We start from the raw sequence: 15218 nt of genomic DNA, 5'->3' as shown, positions 1-15218 counted from the left end.
GTATCCCCAAATAAAGAGCGGCGGGTATGAAAGCATGCGCTTAAGTGATTTCTGGGGCCTTTACATTTCTGTCCTCACTCTGTGCTCACAAATATCTGTGGAGAGCAGAGATAAGAGCAGAAGAAAGCCGAAGAGACGCAGACGCTCAGCTTCGCGGTGTGAGAGAGTCACAGGCAGAGAAGCAGAGGTTGAATAAAAGACACTTTATCGCTACAAACATTAATTTGATTAGCCAAAAATGTGACTTCAGAGAGGACAAAAGTGTGTGGACTGGAGGAGAAACCAGTTAGAATAAGAAGCATGTTAGCTGTATAACTCTAAATGTTAATAAATGGTTGTTTTGCGACTTTTGTTGCCATAATGCAACATTTTCAATGAAACAATTGAGAAAGTGTATTAACAAGATGTTCCGATTTTATGGTTACCATAAAACAAATAAATTGTATGTTTTAAATTAAATGCTTCAGCTAATTAGCTTCTAGCCTTTGGCCATTTATGTCGTTTATTGAAAGTGTGAAACTCAAAGTTCAGATGTAACGCATCTCATTTATTTAAATTAGTCAAGCAGAAAAGCAATTTTGCCACTAGTGGAGTAGGTGACAGGCATCAGAGACGCGATCACACCGGCACCATTTGTTTAAGGCCACTGTCAGTTGTTTCAGGTCATAAGCACTAGATTGAGTAGCATATCAGGACCAGCATCACATGGAGGGATGGGTGGGCAAAAGATGAACATAGAAGACAATGCTGACACCTTAAATAAGTAAGTATGTAAGTAAATATTTTTATTTTTTTGTAAAATAAAAAAATATATATATAATATATTATATAATAATATAATAATAATAATAATAATAATAAATATATAAAAATATAAAAAACACCTTATGAATTTCCTATAGAGTACTAAAATTATAAACATCTAAAAATAATAATAAATAAATACTTTATGAACTTCCTAAGCAGAATATGTTGAATAAAATAAAATTTACACATTGTGAACCTCCAATGCTCAGTAAGTAAATAGTGTTTATTTTCTGAACTTGCTATGCAAAAAAAGGCAAAATATGTAATAAAAACAAATTATTTTTTTTAAATAAAACCATAATTGTGTAAATTAAGATGTTACTATGCAGAATAATAATAATAACATCATCATCAACAAGAAGTTAAATAAAATAATCATTTTTAACCTCATAAGCAGAATAACTAAATGAAATTAAAAAAAATAACAATTATGAAAATTATGATATTCCTATGCAGAAAAAGCTGTGTACATACACACTTATATATAACTATGAACTTCCTATGCATAAAAAACTACACGTCTATAGTGTTACTGAGTGTAAAATATGGTGAAAAAAAACAATCATGTAAATAAGTCTTGCGCTAACAGGCTTGAAACTAACAATGTTTTGCTACAATTTTCATGTCAACTGTATCTAAAAGTGAAAATACAGTATGATGCAAAAAAGTAGTAAAGTGCATTTAGGTAAATTGGGACACTTATTGCCATACCGATGACCGGGGGGAAAAAAACCCAATAACCCATATTCACTGTTTAGCAAAATTCACAATAAAATCATGCATGTAAATGCATTTGAGGTCAAACTGCTAATGAAGTTGCACTTCAGATGCTGGATCCATAATTGAAATGACTTTAATAACAACAACAAAAACAACAGTAGTTCAAGGGATGCAGGAAAACAGAAAGCACTATTTGCCAGGCTTCCCCGTCCTGCGGGACAAAGCCGATCCCATGTTGTTCATTTCTTCAAAAGGGTTAGGACTCCATGAGCTTAATAACTGCCTCTAGTGTCTGTCTCAAGAGCCAATTAGCCAGCATTTCTTTCTTTGGGTGACATGCAGCTTTTAAGCGGCTGTTTGGTTCGGATAAGTTTTGATATTTCAGTTGCATCATGGCACCGTACATCAGAAAGCACTGTCATTACAGAGCCATCCCTCCGTGGCGCCATGGCAACGAGGTGCTATGGCAACCACGTTCGGGCCCTAATTAGTAGCCTGGTGTCTGTTCGGAGCGGAGCCGCACCAGCGATCCACGAGAGTAAAGCTCCCAGCGGTTTTAACTGCAGGTACATGCAGTAAAGAGCTAATGTGGAGTGCTAGCGGTGGATTTGAGCTCTAACAAAGCTGCAGAGCTGCACTGCCATACTGGAGTTTTCTAGTGAGTTTGCTCTCTGACGAGTTAGCAAGCGTCTCCGTTCTGCTTTATATTTTTGTGCATTTTACGAGTTAGCAAGCGTCTCCGTTCTGCTTTATATTTTTGTGCATTTTTTTGACAGAGAATATATAAGTGGGAAAAGTAAATCATAAATAAAAAGTATGAAAACTAAAAAATGAAATCCAAAAACAAAATAATCCAAAATGAAATTATGTCTAAAATATTGAAACTGCTCTTGTGTAAAAAAGTATAAAACAAAATAATATTACACTAAAATAAAATTTCAAATACTATATCAGCCTGAAAAAAAAAAAGTTATAAAATCTATCAAATAAAGAAAATAAAATACTTATATAATATTTCAAATAAAGAAAATACTTAAAAGTCTAGGCAACTGATAAATATATTTTTATTTTTTTTGGATTTGATGTGTTTTTAGTTGTGGTGAAAAATACTTAAATATTTATACTTAATAGGCTATTTATTTTCAAACTTTTTTTTACATTTTAATATGGACTACATCATGCCCTAGATATTGTTTGAAAGTATTTTGATTCTTTATTGTTCATTCACACTTTACATCAGGGCTTCATTAGTTAACATTAGTTAATTCATTAGTTTACATAAACTGCCAATGAAAAATTATTCTAAACATTCATTCATCTTAGGTATTCCAATATTTAATAACACGTTGTTAAAATCGAAAGTTGTTAGTAACTGTGTTATTTAATGAGCTAACATGAACTAAGACTTGTATTTTTTAACAAAGATTAATAACTTCTGTAGCAAATGTAGCTCTTGCTCATTGTGAATGTTGATGCATTAACTAAGGTTAACTAATGAGATCTTATTATAAAGTGATACCTATTGATCTTTATAATTTTTTTGCAATTTAATCTGTGTAAACCTTTTAACTTTATATATTTTTCTGTATTTATTGTATTTAAATGTTCAGTTATTTTTGTTATAAGAAAAAAAATTATTAAACCTGTTATACTGTATTATGACCACCTTGTATTATGACCACTAAATTTCAATACCGTGATAATACCGTACAGTATTATGACCACTTTTTTGAAACTAAATTTCAATACCGTGATAAAAGCATTAGCAATTAATCGTAACATGTACATTTTATAAAGGCCGTTATGCGTTTCATTTTTGAATGCATTTGCATGCAATTATTATATTCATAAATGTGATATGATACAATGATATCAGGATATAATATTGCATTATTGCATATTGCATTATATATATATATATATATTATATATATATTGCATTTGCTAAAAAACTATAAAATAAATCCTGTTATGTGTTATATATATATATATATATTATATATATATATAATTATATATATTATATTTTTTTTTTTTTTTTTTTGCATTTACATGGATCATATATTAATAAATGTGATATGATACAATGATATCAGGATAAGATAAAATAAAATAACCGCTAATTATAACAACTTAAAAAGTAATATATATAGTATGTTTATAAATTGATATTTTATTTCCACTGCTAATCAAAGTGTTGCATGCAAACTGCAGTTCTACAGCAGTGTGTATAACATGTAGTTCAGTACAAGTCAAGACTAAATCAAATCCTGCCTGATGTCAGTCATATTCTGTCAGCAGCGGTCGTGTGGTTCTGGATGAGCAAGCGCTGTTTCCTCCGACTGAAGTCAGAAATCTCTAGTGGTGGTCTGAGCGCTGCAGGCGGTCCGGGGTCGGGCCACTGGATCAAGGCCTGCGGGACGACGAGGGGGCAATCCATTAGCAGCACTGTGAGCCAGAACTGCCACACCGTATCCAACACAAGCAGCGGCCTGCAGCTGAGAGAAATATGTGAATACTGCCGCGGATGTGAACTTAAACGCTGATTCTTGTCGTACAATGCTCTTCTGAACAGAATCATCCGGCAGTATCATGTAAGCATTTCAAGCAGTGCTTCTGCTGACCAAACCAACACAACATTTCAGCCTTTGCACTCTGTGACATGTTCGAGTTTGAATTCAATACATTTAATTCTGCTCCTTTGGTTTATCATTTCAGAAATGTAATGAAGAGACTGTTGTTCACAGACTTTGAGAGATGCACAATAAAGGTGTTACATGCTAAACGTACAGCCTTGAGACGTCCTTTCACGGCTGCCAAAAACGTTTCTGGCGCAGAGTACTTGAGCAAAGGTTATTCAAACCACCCACCTAGTGCGATGTGTAAAGTTTGCTCTCAGAACAAGAGGAAACGGCTGAAAGACATGAGAGTGTTTTCGACCGGAGGACGGGAAAAAAGAGATGCGAGCCAAACAAACTGAGAGAACAAACTATCACCATCATTAGGAGCAAAGCCAGACTCTTCGCAAATCTGTGCAGACCTGAAAAACTTGAGCTTATATCAATGACTAAAGCATTCAAGCAGTGAAAAAGAACAGAACTAAGAAAAGCGGTAATAAAACACACAAGATTGAGATTACTGGATGAGGTTTTTAAAGTATTAAATAGAAATTAAGATCAATTCGGGGGTAAGATTTTTGGATTTAAAAGAAGTTCATTTGATCAAAAAGCACAGAAAAAAGCAATATTGTGAAATTACAATTTAAAATAAACATTTTATTTGTTAATATATGTTAAAATATAATTTATTAATCCGATCAAAGCTTAATTTTCTGCATTATTACTTTCAGTGTCATATGATCCGTCAGAATTCATTCTAATATGCTCATCTGCTGCTCAAAAAAACATTTATTATTATTATTATTATTATTATTATTATTATTATTATTAATTAAAACATGCATCATATGTTTGTGGAAATCAAAAGTTAAAAATAGAAAGTTTGAAAGAACATTAAATGTCTTTTTTGTCTGTTTTTATCAATTTATTGCACCCTTGCTGAATAAAATGATACATTTCTTTAAAAACTACTGGAAGTACAGTAATATAAATAAGAAACTATAACAATAAGAAATTATGTATTCACACCAAAATTTAAAAAGTATGTTCTAACTAAAAGCATGATTACTTGTAAACAACAGTTTGATTATATTTAAAAGTATGATTTTATATAAATTATGGTTACTAATTAAATGCTTTTTTTTATATCATAAATAAAAGTGTTTGTGTACATATTCGTGCATGTACAAACACATGCATGTATATATTTTAGAAAATGTTATGTTTATATATTAAATATATTTATATATAATATAAATTATGAATATAAATATATACATGTAAATATTTAATATATATATATATATATATATATATAGTGTATGTGTGTGTATTTATATATACATAATAAATACACACAGTACACGCACAAATATTACATAAAAACTTTTATTTTGGATGTGAATGATTAATTGTGATTATTCATTGCCCAGCAGTAATTTAAACATAAATAATCCAGTTTTAATAAAATAATAACTACAATAAAAGAAACAAATACTGAATAACAAATATTAAAGAATAATTTTTACATTTTCTATTTTTATTTTAAAAATATAAGTTATAATTTATCAAAAACTTATCTTCAGTAAATTCCAAGATTATATCCACCATTAAAGAGTCATTTAAAACAACATTCGCAAGATTCCGCTCAAAGCATTACATCACAACAATAAATGTCAAGAGTTGTCCAGACTTCAGAAATCGGCTGATGTGTCACTGTCTGGTCACCAAGAAGACCCACCGACTAATCACTTTTGCACATCGCTAATAGATACGAATGCTGTCCTGACTAATGGATCACACTGGGATAATCATCTTCTCGATTAGAAAACAAACACCTCTGACCACCAGACCAGGATGTGAGTGTCTCATCAGAGGAGACCTGGAGTTTCCTGACAAGTTTTGGGTTTAGATGGCGAGGATTATTACTGTTTATCATGCAAGGGATGTTCTGCGTCGCTCTCTCCCAACTTCCCCCTCTCTCTCTCCCCAAAAGCAATGATGATAAGTTCCTGGCACACACATCAGCTTCCTTATTTGAAGCGCACACTTCCTGTCTCTGAAAAGCCGGGAGAGCGCTTCTGATCTTCTCCAAAGCATTCATAATTGATTCTTTAAGGGATAAGCTGCTCAGGATCATTTCATATTCCCAAAACCTCTGTATTTTCATTGAAAAACCAAGAGTTTCGAGGGCCAGCGGCCAATGAAGTCATTATTTATGGCTTTAAACAGATTCCTTAGATCGAATTTGTCTTTGAATCACCCGGTTTTTGGCGTAATTAAAAATGTCAGAGAGTTGTAAGTAATGCAGGAGGGATCTGGCAACATTTAAAAGGCGAGCGTAGACTGGGTTTATCTCCTTCCCACTGGGGAAAACCCTCTTGGAAAAATCAGTCTGGACCATATGGATCATATCAAGGCCTGACACAGGTCACATGTGGTGATGGCAGATGTACGCTTTATTATGTTTGTTGGTGCGCCAGAAATATGCGAACCATTGGCCTACGAACCACCTCCTACCACAAGCGTGAGGGGCGGCCTGAAGTAAAGATGCCCGCTGGTGTACCACATCTGAAAATAGGTGTAAAGGTGACACTTTTTTTCTTGATTAGCACTATACGGTTACTAAACTAAATGGTGAAAATGGTTCTTTAAGACAGATTGTTTCAAAAATTAGAGGGATTGAAGATGTCAGCTGAAAACAAAAGGCATTTCAGAGGCTGAAATATCTGAATGTAATGCAATAAACTCACTTTATTTTGCTTAATTCCTGAAGGAGCTGGGGTTTTTTTTTACATATTTGAATGAATAATTCAAGGACTGACTCATAATGACAGTCATTTGATTTAATTAGTGTTTTAACAAATCAGCTGAACATAATAAATTACTAATTTATAAAAGACAAGTCACTTGCTCCTGAATGAACCAGTGTGTTTGAACAAATCATTTGAATGAATGACTCAATATCTCCCCTGAACCAATGAATCATTTTAAATTAATAATTTAATGACTTACACAAAGGCAGTCACTAACTTTGTTCCTGAAAGAATTAGTGTTTAACCAAATTGCATGAACAGATGATTGAATGAATCATTCATTTGATTACTTTTTGAACGAATCAGTGTTTCTGAACAAATTGTCTGAGTAAATGAGTCACTTAAAGTTAATCACTTGATTCATTCAAGAAAGAACAACTTGAACAAATTAGTTAAATGGGTGATTCAATGACTCATTCATAAAGATTTTTGAATGAATCAGTGTTTCTGAACAAATTGTTTGAGTAAATGAGTCACTTACTGTACTCAAAGATAATCACTTGATTCATTCCAGAAAGAAACGGTTTTTGAACAAACCAGTTTAATGGTTTATTTAATGACTCACTCATAACATATATTCATTTTATTCCTGAACAAATTAGTAAATGATTCATTGGCTCACTTAAAGGCAGTCACTTGATCTATTCCAAAATAAATCAGTTTTTAAATTTCTGAATAAATCTTTTGCTGATCATATCATTTGAATAAATACTCCAACAACTCAGTCACTTAACTTGTTCCTTAAAAAAAAGATTTTGATCAAAGCTGAATGTCTTTGAGTCAGTTGATTTAATCCGTCACTTTATTTGTCATTAAATTAAACACTTTTTGAACTAATTAAGTGGATGAATCAAATTACTCACTTATAAATACAGTAAACTGTTGCCAGTTAATGATGCAACCTGCATGAAACATGCATAATTATTTCATCATGATTCAAAGGATTCTAATTGTTTACAACCGATAACTGAGTCATAGTACTTTTAGACCGATTCTTTAAAAAGAACCATCTTACAACAATTTATTCATTCATGAATCAAGCTGTATATTTGTTTTAATCTGAAAAACAGAAAAACGCTTTCTATATAGACCCTTTTTAATCGTACTAATTTGCATTATTGTGACATTCAATTCAGATTGCAATCCCACTAATTGAGTAAAACATAATAAAAATTCAGAGGTGGTACTTCAAGCATCAACAAATCACAATCTATTAAAAGCAATTACAAAAAGTCAATCAAGCTTCAAGTCATGACTGAAACGGCATAGGCTGCAGAGAAAATCTGAAATCACACAGGATATACAATTCAGTCAATATCCCATGAACCTTTGGGTTGACAATTTAACTTGGTTAAGCTGAATCTATTAAGTGATCTTCACACTTAATTAGATGCTAATAAAATGTTTTGCATCCTATTGATCTCCAATGCCTTCATAGAGAAATATCGAATCTGCTCCACTTGTTACTTAGTGAATCAATCTCTCAAAACTAACAAGATGCAGCCACTATTAAGAAAGAAAAAGCCACACGTTTTTTTCTAAAATGGTAAATGGAGAAGTTTCCAACTTCTCAGATGTTTCTCCTCAGGATAAAACTGTTCAGATTTACAAAGACACCAAAGTCTCCATTAGAAGTTAAAAATCTCAGTACGAACTCATTTCTCAATTCCTCATCCAAACTGCTCTCCACATTTATTTAATTGTAAATTTCTAAAATACATTAACATCTGATACTAAAGTGAAACAACTGAACTTCTTTTCTTGGCATATTGTCACAGCGGTCACTCCCGACTTAGACACCAGAGAGGACCCATATGTAAAACATTACACCCTCTCATCCCCAAATGACCCTGTTCCTCATTAGCCCTGCATTTATAATTCACCAGCCGGGATCTAATTGATCACTACAGTAATGGAGAATTGATTGATCTGGCCTGGAATGGGGTTGTGGGAATCATAACGCTGAGGTCTCAGATGAGCCCTGAATGAGAATGAAGACACCGGAGGTGTTTAAAGACACAGAATGCCACAGAGAACTTCAAGAGCTTGTGAACTTCAGCTAATGCGCTTAGCGACACGAGCCTAAAGCGTGCAAATGTTTCTGGTACATTCTGGATCCAATTTCAAGCAGTTAGACACCCAGACACAATCTGAAGCCATGTGGCAGCAGGTGTCTAGCCAATATATTTCACTGATTCATGCCCCATTATCAATGTTCTTGGAGTCCTGTGGAGACAGACATTGAGGAATGGATTGGCTGGCTCGATAACAGCAACCTCAGGTGGTAAGTACAATATGAGTGGGCAGGGCTACAAACTGTAAGGGGAGGGCTTAACCAATCAGATGCGTCAAAGTGCCTGGATGAACAGTCATAAATGTTTTTAAAAAAACTCAACTGGTGGGCAAAGTAACATTTGAGAATGAATTAGTTACCATCCAGGGGTGCGTTTCCCAAAAGCAAATATGGTCGCAAGTTCCGTCGTTACCAATAGAGTTCAAAAGAACTTACGACCACAGTTAGCTAACAATGGTTTTGGGAAACGCACCTCAGCACAGCTCTGTATCTATTTCCAGTCATGTGTTTCCTGCACCAATCAGATTCCAAAACTGATCTTATAACGTACGTATTTTCTGTAATTTTCAAGCAAGCCACTGATCAGTTTTAAAACCTTTAAAACAGCCACATTCTAAGACAACAGATGAGAAATGGTGATAAAGTTTGGTCTAAAATCAACTATATTTATTATTTTGGTGTACAATTAGGGGAATCACATTCATTTCGACAAAACTTAATTTTGACAAAAAAGATTAAGCTACAAAAGTATACATCTATTAATTATTTTATGAAAAAACAAAACTTAAATTAAAAAAATTAAGTGTTGCGTATGCGTAATCATAAGCATTTAAAAAATACAAACAAAATTACTAAAACTAAAATTAAAAATAACTCAAACTTCAAAGTTATTACTATGACAGTATCTAAATATTAAAATAGCACTGCTAACTAGGATATGAAGTGGACCTCATGTCTTCCTATTGGAATAATTAATCAAGCTAAACATACTGTACAAATTAACACAAATTATTCACTATAGAAACGGATCTTAATTACAGGCCTCTGTTGAAACGTTCAAACATATTGAGTGGTATGAGCCTCAGCGGCTCTAATAAATCTGAGCTGTTTGCCAATATATATTCATTAATTATAACAGCATATAATTTCGTTATGATTGAATCTTCTTTGCCGAAGGAGATCGTTATCATAAAAACACAAATTAGTAATTAGACTGGCCATTGATATCAATCCTCACCTGCTCAAATCTGTAGTTCAACCGTGTGATGAGTAAAGGCGTGTGTAAGTGTGTTAGCAGCAGGTTATGGGCTCGATGAGCAGCAGGGGTCATGTCTGCACAGCATGCACGATCACCATCTGACCTCTTGGCCGAGACTCCAGTGTTACCATTTCCCTCTGACATAGTGAAGATGAAATATCACCTCCCATCAACCGCCGCATACAAATGAGAGAAAGAGAGACACTGCATGATTCTGTGAAATTATAGTCTGATCATTTTGGGAAAACATGGCCACAAAGCAATGTGCTTTACATGATTTTATTTTTTTATATAGATATTTAAAAAAAAGACCATTAAAAGTAACAAAAACATTCACAAAATATCAAATTAACATGCTTTTTGTTTAAAAAAAGGGTATATACTGCACGCTATGTCATAAAATGCAGTTTTATTTCATTTCAGATTTCTTAAAGCAGACAAACAGACTTAAAGTTGCATTCATTGCACGCAATAAACATTAATAACTCGTGGATCTTTTTATAATCCTTACGGGATTATTTAGTGGATCAGGAAGTCCAAGAATCTGCCGGATGATTATGAAAATACATTGTACTTGAGCGTGGCTCTGAAAATACGATGGAATAGACGACTATGCAAAGCAGGGAATCTTTTCACTCGGTTGCGCATAAAAATGCAAATTTAGGCCGGTCTCAAATGCTGTTTATTCGGAAGTGAAAATAATCAGCTTTGCCTTAAACTCACAAAGGTCCTCCAATTTCCCGTCCTACGTTTCTGTTTGCGAGGGAGAGTAATCGCACTCTGAGAGAAAAAACAAAACAAAAACAACTTTGTATCACAAAAGAAGAGTTAATATGGTCAGATGTTTTTTGTGGTACCGGTAACAGAACAATTGAGTCCATTCACATCAAAGTGCTTCAAGAGAGGGAGAGACAAAAGAAAAATCAAAGAAAGACGAAAGAGAAAGACAGGCCGGTTTGATAGAACGGGAACACACACACATACGCGTGAATTGCTGAGCCCTGTTAAATTGTCCATCAAACACATCTCGTATTCATAAGACTCACACACATCAGTCGGAATGCAACATCTGAAGAGGCGAGAGGAAGCAGAGTCTAAAAACAGTCTCTCTATCTAAATTAATCTAAACATCACAGGAACTGAATCCTATTTTTAAGAATTCTAAAGAAAATAGTGACTTTGCATGTCAAAAAGACCCCACAACGATGCTAGGGTGGGATGTTACTATGTTGCTGAATGGTTGCTAAGGTGTTTTAAGTGTTTTAACGCAATGTATATGTTCGCTAGGGTGCGATTAAAAAAGGCACATTTTTCTGAAATTATTCAGAACTGAAAAAACGTTAAACTGAAAAAAAAAAAAAATGCTAATTTTGACAGCTCTAGTTTTAACATATGTACTATATTATGCTATACTATAATATACTATGGTGGACTAAAACTAGTAACGCTTGACTTATCAAACATAGCTAAATATGAGATTTTCCATAGAGAAGACATACAAAAGGTGTTGAGGAGCAGAAAAGACCTCAGTGAATCTACATGACCTAATAATAAACACTGAATTCATGAACACTAAGGTGTAATTCTCTAAAGGGACTGGCACAACATGTCACCTTTACAGCAACACCCACGTGAAGCACTCATATTGGGCTGAATATCAAAAAATGAGATCTGGTGTGTGTACGAGCAGTAGTGAAATCTATGGTTTAAAGCCATAACGCCGTGAGCCTATACACCCACTCACTCATTCACACATTCTCCTTTCCAAAAAAAAAGAAAAAACAATACGAAAGCAGCACATTTAAGACCCTCGCACACACTTCACTCGCGGTGGGAGGAAATTAAAAACAGAAATGCTAATTTCCAGCCTAGACTCGCAATGCAAATGTTCTCGTTATTTTTTCGGAGCACCACCAACATGCAATACACTAATTACCAGAAAGCAAACTAACCTGTGATATATGACAATTAAAAAATAAAACGTCATTTGACACAATGTTAATGGCTGCCAAATTTCCATGTTGTGCAATTAATTATATAAAAAAGCAATTAATCATGCCTCTGATTCATACTTAAGCTGTGTAAAACTAACAATTACAATATACTGACATTTGTTAATGTCACTTAACATTTTCTAGTCATCCACAATAATGTTGTTAAGTCTTCATTTGGCAGCTTCTCTCAGCACAGATTGATATAGGTAATTAATTTGAGTAAATAGCTGGAATATTAAGTCATTAATTTGATTTTAAAAATGGAATGTCCTTGTATTGCATTAAAAACATGTTTTTTCATTAAATATAACACAATCATGCAGTGGTCTGTAAAATCCAAAGAAACCAAGGCTTTTTCAGAAACCCTCAACATGAGGTTAAATAGCCCACAAGAGACGTTTTAGTGGTGCATTAGAAATCACTAGAGTAACATTGAAAAACTGCTGGAATTTGTTTTGCCTGTTAATCTACTATAAATGTGTAGAAAAAATACTAAATTTGCACAGGGTGCAATCCTAGTCAATGAAATGTGTCCTCCTGGGGGACTTTAGCATTAAGTAAAGTTTGTTTACATGGTAACTACTAGTTTGAAAACTTTCCCGATGACGTTCTGCAGGGAATTCTCTCCTCTGGAAGTTCAAACTCTTTATCACAGGAGCAGCGGACTGAGGCATCGGGATGAGATGGATGGATTTATGCGTACAATCATCAACAAACGCTTGAACTCAGACTGAACTTGGGTCTGTTTTTAGGTCACAGTGTTCTTTTGCTAAAGGAACCTACACAAAATGACCCTTCTGGTGTTGTGTGGCTTGCTATAATGAGAGTGTAATTAAAGTACACTGGCCATTTTATCCACAAAGGTGCAACATCTACCAAGAGATGCATGACTTGACTGTTTTTGACCGCTGCAAAATAAAACCCAATCTTGGAGATAGAAAGCCACTAAATAATAACAATAGGGTAGCTTAATAATAATAATAATAAAAACCGAACAGCGATAAAATTAACAGATGACGGAACGAATGACAGACAGGATAAACTAACTAACAACAGATGGACAGATTGAACAACAGACAAAGACAGAAGTATTGGAATGATTGAAGGACAAGATAAACAATGTAAGGTGGGACTGTAGAAAAGACTATGGCAGAATGAACTAATAATTATAACAAACAAAGGATAGAAAAACAAAAACATCAGAATACTAGAACAAGTGACATAGCGGTGAAATGAACGACAGATGGAACGAATTTGGCAAAATGAATGAATGAACAAAAGAATACAAGAACAAACGAATGATAGCTAAAATGAGTACTAGAACGAATGAACGGTGGTTAGAATGAATGACAGCTAGAATGAGAGCTAAAACAAATTCTCAACAGCTAGAACAAGTGACCAATACATAGAAAAATACAACGCTAGAAAAACACAGAAAGATGATCAAACAGCAGATAACTAGAATGCTAGATACAACAAATAGCTAGAACAAACAGCTGCTAGAACACACAACAATCAATGGACAGCACTAGAAAGAACAAAACTAAAAAAACAGAAAAACATAGCAGATAGCTAGAACGCTAGCTAAAACTAATGACCAATGCCTAGCATAGCTAGAACACACAACTGATCTATAGAACAAAAAACATGGAAAGAACAAACTAAAATGACAGCTTTCTATCTATCGATAATGACCAACCAACCAATCGATAGACAGAAAAACAATGTTCGAAGGAAACATAGAACAAACAGTAGATAGCTTCAATGAGATCCAGAACAAACAATCGATAACTAGAATGAGAAGTAGAAGGAACGATAACTAAAACGAATAACAGCTAGAATGCGAGCTAAAATGACCAATCAATAGCTAAAACGATTGATAGCTAGAATGAGAGCTAGAATGAACAGCCAATGCTAGAATGAACTAGAACGAAGAGCAGATGATAGAATGAGCTAGAACAAACAGCCAACAGTTAGAATAAGAGCTTGAACAAATTACTGATCTAAAGAATAAAAATATAGAAAGACGGAGCAAATGACAGACAGAAAGAATGATGGAGCAAATGACAGACAGAAAGAATGATGTATGTAAAGGAGGTTTAGGTGCTTCATTGCTCGTGTGTCTCATCATACAGTGTTATTGCTCTCTGCTGAGCTGTTAAACATCAGCACAAACACACTCTCACATCAGCACAACGCCCCACGCACACGTGTGCACTGCACAGGGATCTCACAGCAACTGGGGCTTAAGGGTCCACCAGGACACTGAAGGAAATGGCATGGATGCTTGCTTACATCTCAGCATATGCTTTTAAAACTGGGGTTTATATGCATGACAATCAGCTGATTATCCAAGAGCATGAGGTCAGCAAATTGGGTTTAGGTTCCAATAATGACCTCAAAGGTCTCAGCCAGTGCACACTATTGTGAAAGAGCACTTTAAGGGAAATGTTTTTAATTAGAAAATAAATACATTGAAAAAAAGCAGTTCTTTTACTTCAAAGGATTTGTCTAGAAGGAAAAACCCACCAAAAATATCTCTAGTGCCTAAAACGTGAAATTTTTGCTTGGAATGAAAATAGGTTTCTCAAAGCATTAAATTATGAATGAATCTAAAAAGCTGAGTTGGCAAATTTCAGATGGCGAGAGACAAAATAAATCGAACACAAACTCAGACCTGCACTGGAAGTAGTTTTAAATCAATCGTAATATCGTTCAGATTTTCTGCAGCACTTAAAAATGTCACTGTTCATCTCTCATAAGAGTAACGCTAATTAATCGCCTCTTATCAATAATCAATACGGCCCTCTCACACAGCTCTTTAAACTGATCAATGGAGACAGCACACCTAAAAAGCCTTTCCATCTGAGCAATTCACATTAACCAGGAAGATAATGTCTTAAAGCTTAAATTAAACTAGCAATCTCAATG

The 15218-nt window shown here is 34.1% G+C and overlaps 1 protein-coding gene across 1 annotated transcript in view; it reads right to left on the bottom strand.

The window, feature by feature from the left end:
• The window catches only part of LOC109056912 (acid-sensing ion channel 1B), a 144973-nt gene that overhangs the window by 110540 nt on the left and 19215 nt on the right, over positions 1-15218 (bottom strand). The gene's annotated exons all lie outside the window — the stretch shown is intronic.

Source organism: Cyprinus carpio, chromosome B22 (genome assembly GCF_018340385.1).
Source record: "Cyprinus carpio isolate SPL01 chromosome B22, ASM1834038v1, whole genome shotgun sequence".
NCBI lineage: Eukaryota > Metazoa > Chordata > Actinopteri > Cypriniformes > Cyprinidae > Cyprinus > Cyprinus carpio.
The sequence above is the reverse complement of the archived record's forward strand: the minus strand, read 5'-3'. Positions and strand labels throughout refer to the sequence as shown.